The following is an 11,897-nucleotide window of genomic DNA, read 5'->3' on the forward strand; positions in this document are numbered from 1 at the left end:
TTATAACTGAATCGATAAGATAGGATATTTTTAGAATGAGATTTTCTGAAAATATGAGTTCGACCTACCAACATATATAAACATTCCTGTGTTGATCAGCTGATTCGTTTCTGACAGACTTCATTTGCAACCGATAAACATGAGCCACAACAAATCATTGGTAAGTAAACTATAGGAACTAATTAAGAAACTGATAAAGGAAATAATATAAAAGCCTTAATTCAAAATGATTTACCGAAATATTACTTATAAACGATATGAATTTTATACATGTTTTCGTCTCATGTCACGACATGTCAGAAAGTGTTTTTTTCAAAGCCTTCACATGTCAAAATTTACTACATATACAATAACCACGTTGGTTGGTTTTGCCTTTGGTTTTGCAATTGTAAAATACTAAGAAGGAACGTTAGTATTTTCTTGGCCATATTGTGAACCATGTACTTTTATTATTTTTAAAAAGTTCACTCTTTTAAAAATAGAAACCAGAAGCATAACATAGTATTATACAAGTAACCAAAATATTTGAAGAATATGTGCTATTAGGTGCATATAATTACTGGTTAATGCTGCAATGCATCCTCTTTATCCTTGTTCTCATCGTACAGCAATTACAAAGATATAATCAAATTAAACCTCAAATTCGTTGGAAATAATTTCTTAATATATTATGCTATGTTACTGGGTCGATGCCACCGGGTCGATGCAACTATATAGCTACTGTATACTGTATCACCAGCCCAGTAGTCAGCACTTGTGTGTTGACATGAATATCAATTATATGGTCATTCAATAAATTTCCTGTTGTCAAAACTGTAAATTTTTCGAAAAACTAACTATTTTCTTATCCCAGGAAAAGATAACCTTAGCCGTATTTGACACAACCTTTTGGAATTTTGGGCCCTTAATGCTCTTAAACTTTTTACTTGTTTGGCTTTATAACTATTTTGATCTGAACGTCACTGGTGAGTGTTATGTAGACGAAACGCGCGTCTGGTGTATTAAATTATAATCCTGGTACGCTGTGGGGAAAAAATATATATAGTTATTTACAAATGAAATTACGCATAGGTAAAATGTCCAGTCCTCTCGCTATTGATTCAATCGTTTTTGCCAAATCAAAATTTCAAAATTATGGTATAGTTTCTCTGTCAGGACAAAAGCATCCTTTAACATATTGAAGATTCTCCTTTATAAGATTTTGTTTTCTGACAACATAAAAAAGATGTGGTATAATCGCCAATGAGACAACTCTCCACAAGAGACAAACATGACACAGAAATTAACAACTATAGGTCATCGTACGGTCTTCAACAATGAGCAAAGCTCATACCGCATAGTCATCTATGTTGTCTGTTTAGGAGCCTCCCAATTCTATTCAATTGTTATCATTGACCCAAATAAAAGTTGAATTTTATGAGTTAATGTTAAATTCTAAAAAGTGATTAAAACGTGAATAGAGGGATTTAAAGGAGTATTGTAATGAAACAGAGCCCACCAAACAAAACAAAACAAAAAAAAACAAACATCTAGAGTTCAACATAATTATGGTATAAATTAATACATCAGTTGATATACGAGTGTGTATATAATACATGTACCTGTATGTCAAGTTCTAAATTGCCGAGTCTTTAATTTTAAAAGCCGTAAAATTTATCAACAGGCTGTAATCACTTTTCTTGAGATGTTTGTCATTTAGACCACAAATAAAGAGATGATTTTATGATTTACATGATTTTATTTCCGAAAACAATATTACCAATTTTTAACATGTTAGGTAGCTCTTTACAAGCAATATTTATACATCTGAAAAATGTCGCCGGTAATTTGCAGCGATAACGTCAGAAAAGTCTGCCAGCAACGTCGTGCACTTTAACGCTAACGTTGAGGTTACAAAGGGGTGGACGCAATTTTTAGGATAAATCGCGTTTAGCATAGAAACCAGCACGGTGACATATAATTTTTAATTGAGATTTGGAGAAAGCATGACAATTAAAATGCAGTTTATGCAGAAAAATGATAAAAATGACATTTTCAGAAACACTTTATTTCCATGTTTTTGGGATTAAAAAAATACCACTTTGCGCATCTGCTCCGCAATGTCAAGCAAGGCTTGAATAATTATATAGTCATTCGTGTAGGGATTTATTTTTTCCTTACTGTCACTTATCACAGCTTCAAATTGAACCCGATCTAAATAGTTTACGACGAAGAATATTTGCTCCAAAAATTTTATAACATTGCCTCCCTTTTTACAAAATTGCACAAATCCCCAATTTTCATCCTCAATTTTCTCGAAAACGAGCACGGTGACCTATGTTTTATTTTGTGTTTTATTTTATAACTCGCCAAGGCTACAACATATTTCAAAACTATAAAAATGACGTTATATCGAGAAACTGTATCGGATGCCCTTAAGTCCTCTTTGAATTATTCACCAAAGTTTATTCACTTGCATCACCGGGGTCTAGATAAGACCACACATAGACATTTATAAAAATGTAAATATGAACCTAGAAATCCAGAATTAAAGATACCAGAATTTTATCTAATTCTGTATGTGCATGCCCAGTGAAGTTGAAATCATACATGTATGCCTAATCCAAAAACCCCCATCTCCAGATGATTAAAGTATTGAATAATAGACTTTTACGAGTAGTGATTTATGATGCGCAATGCGATGATCGTATATTTGGCTGGATGAGATATAGAAATACAAAGTCAAAAAATTTCGAACAAATTCGGAGTAAGCAAAAAAGGCAGACGCCAAAGTGTCGAGAAAGGACAGTGAATAGAAAGAACACTTTGATGCTTGTGCACAACGTGTCTTTCCATTTCACCGTATTTCCAATCTTCAAATCAAACCACCTGTTGTACTGAATTGTTGTCTCTAACAGTGTTTTCACTACCGTGACAGCAATCAACATGATTAATGTATTCATGGTAATAAATTTATGTTTATTTAATGAAATGATTGGTTACTAGTAACAGTTTTATACTACTTTTACATGTTTTAGGAGAATAATAAAAAGATGAAATAGAACAGGCTGTCCACTTCCATATCTTCTTAAAAAGCTTATCAGATACTAGTACTCAAATATGACTGAGGAAGTTAAGCAACCGACAAACAATCAATCAAATATGATTGAAGAGCAAATTACGCCGGGATTGATAGGACTGAACTTAAATATTATGCATGCCTTAGATATGCATATGATTGAAGATGCAAAGCATAATATCTACAAATTGATTAAAAATGAACATTCTGTTCTAATCAATGTTCACAAAAACATGGTTGCATTATTCAAAATGAAAATACCAAGAGAAAGACGGGAGGCAAGACTTGAGTTAGAACAAATATTGGAAAAGTTCCCCGATCATCTTAATGCTTTGGCAGATTTAGAGCACATCTATAGAGAATTGCATAGATTTACAGACGCCGAGTATTGTCGTAAAACAATTGAACACAATCTAGATGGCAAAAATCGGAATTCCCTACAAAATAAGAGAATATGTTTGCTTGAGCAAGGGTATGCAATATTGATTGAGCGAACGTTGATCAATGAAAGCACAGTTGAACTGAGAATTACAGACTTGCATGAGATGCTTAATACTGAGTACGAAAGAAGCGAAGGTAACAGGAGAGAATGTTTAGAGCGCAGTCTTCATCATCAAATGCAAGTTTTGCGCAATGTACAAAACGCAAATGAAGATGAGAAGGTAGATGGTCATTTACTCCGAAAGGGTTCTAGTCTTCAAAAATTTGACTTGGCGGAGAAACTTTCCGCCAAACCCTTTCCCCACATAGTTTGGGTTTTTTACTTTGCAAAAGCATTAAATCAATATTATGACTCTTTAGAAAATATTTCTAAATTAAAAGATGGTATGGAAGACGAAATGATAGCAGTGACATTAAAGGCAATTAAAAAATTTTGGTATATAACACAAGAACCTTTCAGGGTAGACATGAAAACCTTTGTAGCAAGATCTTATGCATATATAGGACATATATTAATGAAACGAAAGAGGCTCATTAATTCAAATTCAACTATTCCTGAATTGCTGGAAATTCCTGAACTCAAGAAGCTATTGAACGATCCTTTAAAAGCCTCCAAAAAAGCTTATGAACTTATGCCCAACGATGTGTCAGTACTAAATAGATTTGGGAGAGCACTATGGAATTGCGTCGACCAAACATTGAGCACGAAAACGAAACTTCAGCAACTTTATCAATCTGAAAAAATTCTTTCAGCCTCTATCTCCAAAGATGGACAGAGAAACTGGTTTGCCTATTCTTCTAGGATGGTTGTGAGAAAAGATATTGCTAACTTGGAAAGAAATGATAAAATTGCCGAAGAATACTTACAGAAAGCAAAATCAGATGGACATATATGCTTCAAATCAAAAACCACAAGAAAAGATATGACTATTTTGGCTGAAGTATGTCAGAAATTAGCAAAGTTTCCTGATATCGGTTCAAACCAATGCGGTCCAGAATTCGTACGCGATGCCAATTATTTGTACCAATCGTTAGACTACTTGTTTTATTCTACATACTTAGGTGATCCTCCAGAATATCACTGGACACATAGAACAGCCTCCTGTCTCTTTGATCTTGGCGAGTATGAACAAGCTATTGAATGGCAGAGAAAAGCCTGGTTTCTCTCCAAAACCTCTACCTCATATGCGTTTTATATGTTGTGCATTTATATGCTGACTATATTTTGGCAAAACAAGATGTGGCAGAAAGGTGATAATTCAATTTTTAGAGAATTTTTATACATTTTGATATACGGCAAAACCAAATATAAGGATATAACAAAAAATCTAAAGGGATTATACCAATTTAAACGAAAAGAAATCCTTCGATTTTTTAAAGAAGCTTTGAAACTAAAGCCGATGAGGGTAGACGAGAAAAATATACTAGAAGTATGTTTGGGTGATTTTATTACTTTTTCAGAGAATCATAGAGATCTCTGTCTAGAATTTAGACAGCTTATGGCTAAGCTTCAAGACATTATTCCTGAAAAAGAGGTCGAGTATGTATTGTCAGAAATATTTAAGAATCCCTCTATAAAGCCACTGGCGAGAGGATTGAAAGCCTTCTCAAAGTCATTCAGATATGATTTTTTCGTATCACATAGCCATTTGGATGGTAGCTGGGTAGACAAGACTTTTCTCCGACATTTAGAGAGCAAGTTTGACGAGAGCGACGTTGCTTTTAGAGGTAATTTCTTATTATTTTAATTTGAATAGAAACAGTTAAACTGTTTTACCAATTCAAACATTTGATTTCTCCATCACAATGATGTTGTTTACTTGCCAACTCAATATCCGCGCCGGGGATGGGATCTTTGAAAGAATTATTATGCATCTCTTATACAAATCACAAATGTTTCAGTCTATTGAATAACAAAATATGGAATATGTTGTAGAATTACCAATGAGACAACTTTTCACAACAGACCAAATGACACAAAAGTTAACTACTATATGTCACCGTACACACATGAGCAAAGTACAGATCTGAGAGATACCGCAGTTAATGACAGCTAGTTCAAAGCTAATAGCAACTAATAAAAAGACTACATCTAAGACTAAAATGTCAATCAATACACATACAACATCCAATGGATTTAATGTTTTAAAAGACGTTTTAAACAGTCAGAGAAAAACATATTGTGCAATTTCAAGATATAGGTATCGACAGATGGAAGAGCCATGAATGTGCATAAGTATATCTCAATAATATATAGTTTAATTTACTGATAAAAAAATCAATAGTAATACTTATAAAAACAATATTCAAATATCTAATCTAATCTATTGAATTGGAATAAGTTTATTTAACGGGTCGCTAAGTTTGCTCGGTTGATTATAAGTTTCCGGGCTTGGATAGATAAGTATACATTGCTTTTGGCCTGTTTGAAATGTTTTACTCTAGTCATTGTGTGGTCATTTATAGCTGTATGTTGTGAGCCAATGCTTCGTGTTGAAGGCCGTACTTTGACTTTTTATATTTGTTAACTGTTATCACTGGACTTGGATGGAGAGTTGTCTCATTGGAACTCATACGGCATCTTTCTTATTCATATTGAATGTTATTTCAACTCCTTTGAATACCACTTTGGTTCTAATTGTTAGCCCATTCAACTATATATATCGTTTGTAATTCCAATGTTAACATAATATGTAGTGTGTGTATTATATTTACTAAAACTGTCTTTTATGAATTTCAGGTTGTATTGCTGATAGGGATTTCACACCTGGCATTTCTGTCCTAGACAATATTTTAGCGGCCATTGGTGAAAGTAATAAGGTGATTCTCGTGATATCAGAAAGTTTTGTGTCAAGTAACTGGTGTCAGTATGAAGCAGATCAAGCAGTCATTCGATCTCTGAAATCTAAAGACGACAACTGCGTTATTCCTGTTTTGTTAGAAGATTGTGATATACCAGATAAAATTGCTCATTTGAATTATGTAAATTTATCAAACGACACTGATTTTAAACGAGAATTTAGACGATTGAAATTGGCCCTAATGCAAGACGACAAGTAGATGACGTGTACATGTAAAGCTAGCAGATTTTTAGTGTATGATGTAGATTCTTTTTTTCTAAAGTCTTTATAAATTATAATGTTTACAATTTTTTTTACATATTCTTAAGGTGGTACCTAACACTACAGGGAGATAACTCTGTAAAATCAGCCGAACGTTTTAATTACGTTGTGTTGGTTAGGGAATATAAAGCTTCTCAATGATCAAAATTAGTGTTAGTCAAACTGCTATGATCTGCTATGTAATCAGTGTAATTTTTCTGATAAATTGGTTGGTTCAAATTTTTTGAAATTTTTATATTTCTGTCAAAGGGTCAAAGTAAATACTTTGTCAAAAATTTTTGAAAATTAAACGAGCCAAATTAATTTTAGTGAAGGTGTTGGTTACCACCTTAATAATCTTTGCCGGTGATAAATTTATTTTTCAATTTTATCGATTTAATTATTGTTGTTTGCCTATAACGTCCAGTGACAATTATATATGTCATGCATATTCAGAACGAAAACAACAAATAATACAAAAGGTAAGTTCTTCAAGGTAGGGCTCGACCGGTATCATACCTGTCAACTGACCCGTATTCTGCGGGTGTGACCCGAGATTTTCACTATTCTGAGGTATCACCCGTAACACCCGCCGGGTCATTGAAATAACCCGGGAATTCCGAAAATGACCCGACGTATTTCTTAGCCTTGAGATTGATTTCATAAGTAATATTCCTTTGAAATACCGACAAATTCGTAATTCTTCCATGAACAGGAAGTTCATCTAGCTATGTAAACTGTCAAATTAAGTGACCCATTAAGTGCATGGCTTCACTTGTTAATTAACACCAATTAACTTAGCTTTAGGTCGTAAATAATTACAAACTGAACTAGAGTTACTTCCCCTTATTTGTCACCATTCAAAATTATTCCTTATATTTACGTTTTATTGGTGAAAAAAATTAAATCATAAAAATATAAAATTCAAATACATATTGAAAAATAACTTTTCATTATTTTTATACCTTTATACAATTTTTTTTTAAAAGTTGAAAATTATTTTTTACATTTATACTTCCTTTAACTGTATTACTATATTTTATCATAGTCTAATTTCCTTGTTAAATGAAAATATTATGGTAAAAGACTACAGCAGTCAATAGTCTCAAACAATAAAGAATTACATTAAATTCTAGTGTTTGACGATGGTAGTATTTTTTTCTCAAAAAGTAAAGCACATAACACATAAGACTGAGTTACACAAAATTATAAAAATCTTTAAAAGTGCAATGAAATAATATTTAATAAGATTTATAATGACTTAACAAAGTGAACATGCATTGATGTTTTGGTATCTTTGATACATTATAAGAAAATGTACCATAAATACTGAAATTCAGCTCGAAAAAGTTCGTACGCGTTATGACCTGAGATTTGATTCTTCAATGCAGGTCATGACCTGCATTTTCATCGTCACAGGTTGACAGGTATGCGGTATGCAGGGTGGATAGTTTGGCAGGTGACATCCCATTAGTCCGACAACCATTATTCCGACAGCCCAATACTCTGACAGCCCATTACTCCGACGGTTCATTATTCCAACAGCCCATTATTCCGACAATACATCTGTAATAAATGTAGCGGTTAATTTTTCTTTAAAAGAGCAACTCCGTTCTCGATAACATTTGTGGTTGTCCGTTTAGTTTCGTTTATTCTTCTCTTACGGGATTTGTGTCACATGCTTATTGCAAATACTGAATCATTATCCTCGTTCCCCTTTTTATTCTTCAAAAGTCATACTCATGTCCGTCCGTCCGTTTCCGTCAAAAAGTTGGTTTCTGTTCTCTAACATTAGTTTGCGTCAACCAAATGTTATGAAGCACTTACACGATGCTTATTACCACACAACACAGATCCATTTTGAATTTTAGTGGCGCCTCTGTAATCGCTTTACAGTTATGCCCCTTTACAAATGAGGAAAATGCTACATTTGTCGTCTCCGTTCTCCAACTGAAGTATAACTTGTCTCAACTATTTTTTTTAAAATACAAACACATTACCTATTACCCCAAAACTCAGATCAAGTACAAATTTGGGTAGTATCAATTTTATCGTTCTTCAGTAATCTCCCTTTATAACTTTATAAGGTAGGCAAGCAGGGGCATCATATGTGCCCAATGGACACATTCCCTATTTATTGTTTTAAGGGTCCGGGTATTTTTATCATTCTTATTTTTCGGCGCGGGTTTCCTTTGTCCTTGTTAGCTGTTCTAGTCCACGGTTTTGTTTATTTCTCTTGATTTACCCGATTTTTATCAGATCTTCGATTTCCTCATTTTTGAATCAACTGACTGAGGCTCCACCACCATTTACTAAATAAATAGATCTATCAGAGTTGGACAACCATACCTGCCCTCTTTGATCGCAGCACTTTTCAACCGCAAAGGTGAGCAACTCCGGCTTTTCAAAAGACACCTACCGTGCGTTTGATGAATTGTTCGGGTACATGAATCCACGAAATATAAAGACAGTTCACGTGCAGTCTTCATAACGATTACTCAGACATAGACATGACACTTGATATATTATGAAGTGGTACTGATCTTATTACATGTATATCACGAGCCAATTAAACAATTCAATTTTATAATGCAGTTGGAGCAGGGTCGGGGAGGACACGTTTGAGATTCAAAGTCAATAGACCATGACTAGGGGGCGGGGCCGAATAATCTCCATGGAAATGAGGTGTGCTAATGTTTATACAACTGCATACCAATTATCATTAACCTACGATAAGTGGTTCCCCATAAACTGACCTAATCACAAACTAATATATGAAAACTAAGCAAAAGTTTCAAAGTCAATAGACCATAACTGAGGGGGCGGGGTCAAATAATCTCCATTGTAATGAGATGTGCCAATACTTATACGAGGGGGGGCAAGGGGTTTAGCTGTTATGCTGTTATGGGGCATTTTAATTCTTTGTTATCTGTTATTCTGAAAATCTATTTGCTGTTAGCTGTTATTGTCTTATTCTTTGTTAGCTGTTATTGGGCTTTTAGTTTTTTTGTTATCTGTTATTGTGATAATGTATTCGATGTTAACTGTTATTGAAAATTGGAGTGTTAGCATTTTTTGACAGCCAAAATTCGGTAGAAATTGAAGATCATTGGACATTGGGGTCTACCACTACTAATATGTTGGTCCTGTATTCAGAGAAGGATTCCATTAACATATACCCATCACAGAAGTGAGGTCCAGGACAATTCCAGTATATCTGATGATTATCCTTGTAATACATTCCATTTTTTTGGGAACATTTATTTAGAATTATCTTGTTTTTTTTTGTATGAGGATAATGTTCCTTGTTTCCCGTACATGACAAAAAGGAAAACATATGGCCAGGAATATCTGACAAGCATGTGTGAGTTTTTGATTTCACTCCCGGTTTCTTATTTCTTATTTATTACTGTTGATGTAAATGTCTTTTGGTTTTATGAGCTCATGTCAATAGACATAAACAATTCACAAAAATTCCTTGCAAACTTGTGAAAGGATTTTTGAGATATTATCAGAAAACTGAAAAAAAAACACCATTTTTATTGAATAAAACCCCATTACTCAGATACTTAAAATCTAAAATTTGTAAAAAAAAAAACAATAGGGACCTCACATCAATAGATATAAACAATTTCCCAACGTTTTATGTAAATTGGTAAAAGAGTGTTTGAGATAATGTTCTACATGTTGATGACGGACGGACAAGAATATACCAAATATATAACCTAGATACATAATTCTAAAAACCATGTTCATAGAAAATGGAATTCATTACAAAGGATTATACCAGTAAGATAAGAAATACTGGATTTGTCAAGGACCCGACTTATTTTAATATTCCATTTACTGTTATCTGTTTTTGTCCATTTTAATTCCTTGTTATCTGTTATAAGCCAAATCAATTTGCTGTTTTGCTGTTATTGGGACCCCCCTTGCCCCCCCCCCCCCTCTTATACAACTTCATACAAAATATCTTTGACTTACCACTAGTGGTTCACCATAAACTAGACCTAATCAGAAACAAATACATTGTTGACGCCGCCGACGTCGGAAACAGCAAACCTATGTTTCGCTTTTTGACTCCGTCAAGCGAGACAAAAACGGAAGCCAATATTCTAGCAAGTTGTCGACGGACAACAAGATACACATAAACAATCACAAGTACCACAGGGATAGCAAGTAGTCCCTTTGAATTCTCCCTCATAAATTCGTCCGAATTTAAAACATTTCTAATCTATCTACATGGCGAAATAAGAGGCAAGACAAAATGTAGGTTTGGTTTGCTCGCAGTAACTTCGATGTAACAAAGGAAAAAACTAAAATTCTAGTAAATGATTATATTTTAGAAGAGTTAAAGTTTTGGTATTTTGAGTGCGAGTCATTTAGAACGTGTTGTTACTTTGAAGTTACCGCTGTGAGCACCTCGATACAAATTATCAAAGTATCAGACTTATATACCCCACCCATATTCCCGCCTATGAAATGCTCGTGCAGTACTCACTAAAGACGTATATAGATACTATCCAACCAGTTCTTCAAACTTGTTTTACAAACTTGTTCTACAAACCACAGTTTATACTAAAGATAGAAATAGATAGGGGTAAAACCCAAATATAACGGAATAGAAATAAATAATTGTGGGAGAGGGTTCTGATGAAGTGAGTGTAAAATAATAAGATAGTTAAACCAAAGATGTGGATGGTCCGGGGGTTGGAACCCCCCTTTTTTGACAGATCAATGCATTTAAATGGGGACATATAGTTGGAACCCCTCTTTGTGCTGGGTTGGAAACACCCCCCTTTAAAATGGCCCTGACTATCATGCATTTTCTACTTCGGAATCCTCTGGACGTTTCAGGGCTGTAGATCTATATGTATTAGAATGATCAAAAGCCCCTTTACTTTTCCTAAAATAGATTGTAGGCAGTGATCCCCCGATTATGCAAATTTTATGGCAACGACCAATTGATGGAAATCTTAGAAACGTTGTTGGGCGTACTACATGTGACATCTTAAAAAAAGCAGTCAATGGTACCATGTAAAGCAATTTTGACCAGACAAACTGCGAGTACACTCAGATCTACACTTGTGGTCTTTTTGTTGTTTGGATGTACAAGTACCCGTCCACGTCAAGTTTGTGTTTTTGTTAGATGTATTTCTATTTGTATCCAAGATTGGTGTCGAGTGCACCCGACCGAGCGGGGTTCGAACTTACAACTTCAGTGTTGATTGGCCAGTGATTGCAGTAGTTACTACTTAGACCACTCGGCCACTAAGGTCCCTAAGCTCTACTTCTAA

The 11,897-nt window shown here is 34.2% G+C and overlaps 1 long non-coding RNA gene across 1 annotated transcript; it reads left to right on the top strand.

The window, feature by feature from the left end:
* Window positions 1-22: 22 nt before the first annotated feature.
* LOC143064053 (uncharacterized) lies at window positions 23-6,989 on the top strand. Its single transcript, XR_012975175.1, has 3 exons — window positions 23-160; window positions 3,018-5,227; window positions 6,240-6,989. It is a non-coding gene; the product is annotated as an uncharacterized LOC143064053 (long non-coding RNA).
* Window positions 6,990-11,897: the final 4,908 nt, after the last annotated feature.

The sequence above is a fragment of the Mytilus galloprovincialis genome, chromosome 2 (genome assembly GCF_965363235.1).
Source record: "Mytilus galloprovincialis chromosome 2, xbMytGall1.hap1.1, whole genome shotgun sequence".
NCBI lineage: Eukaryota > Metazoa > Mollusca > Bivalvia > Mytilida > Mytilidae > Mytilus > Mytilus galloprovincialis.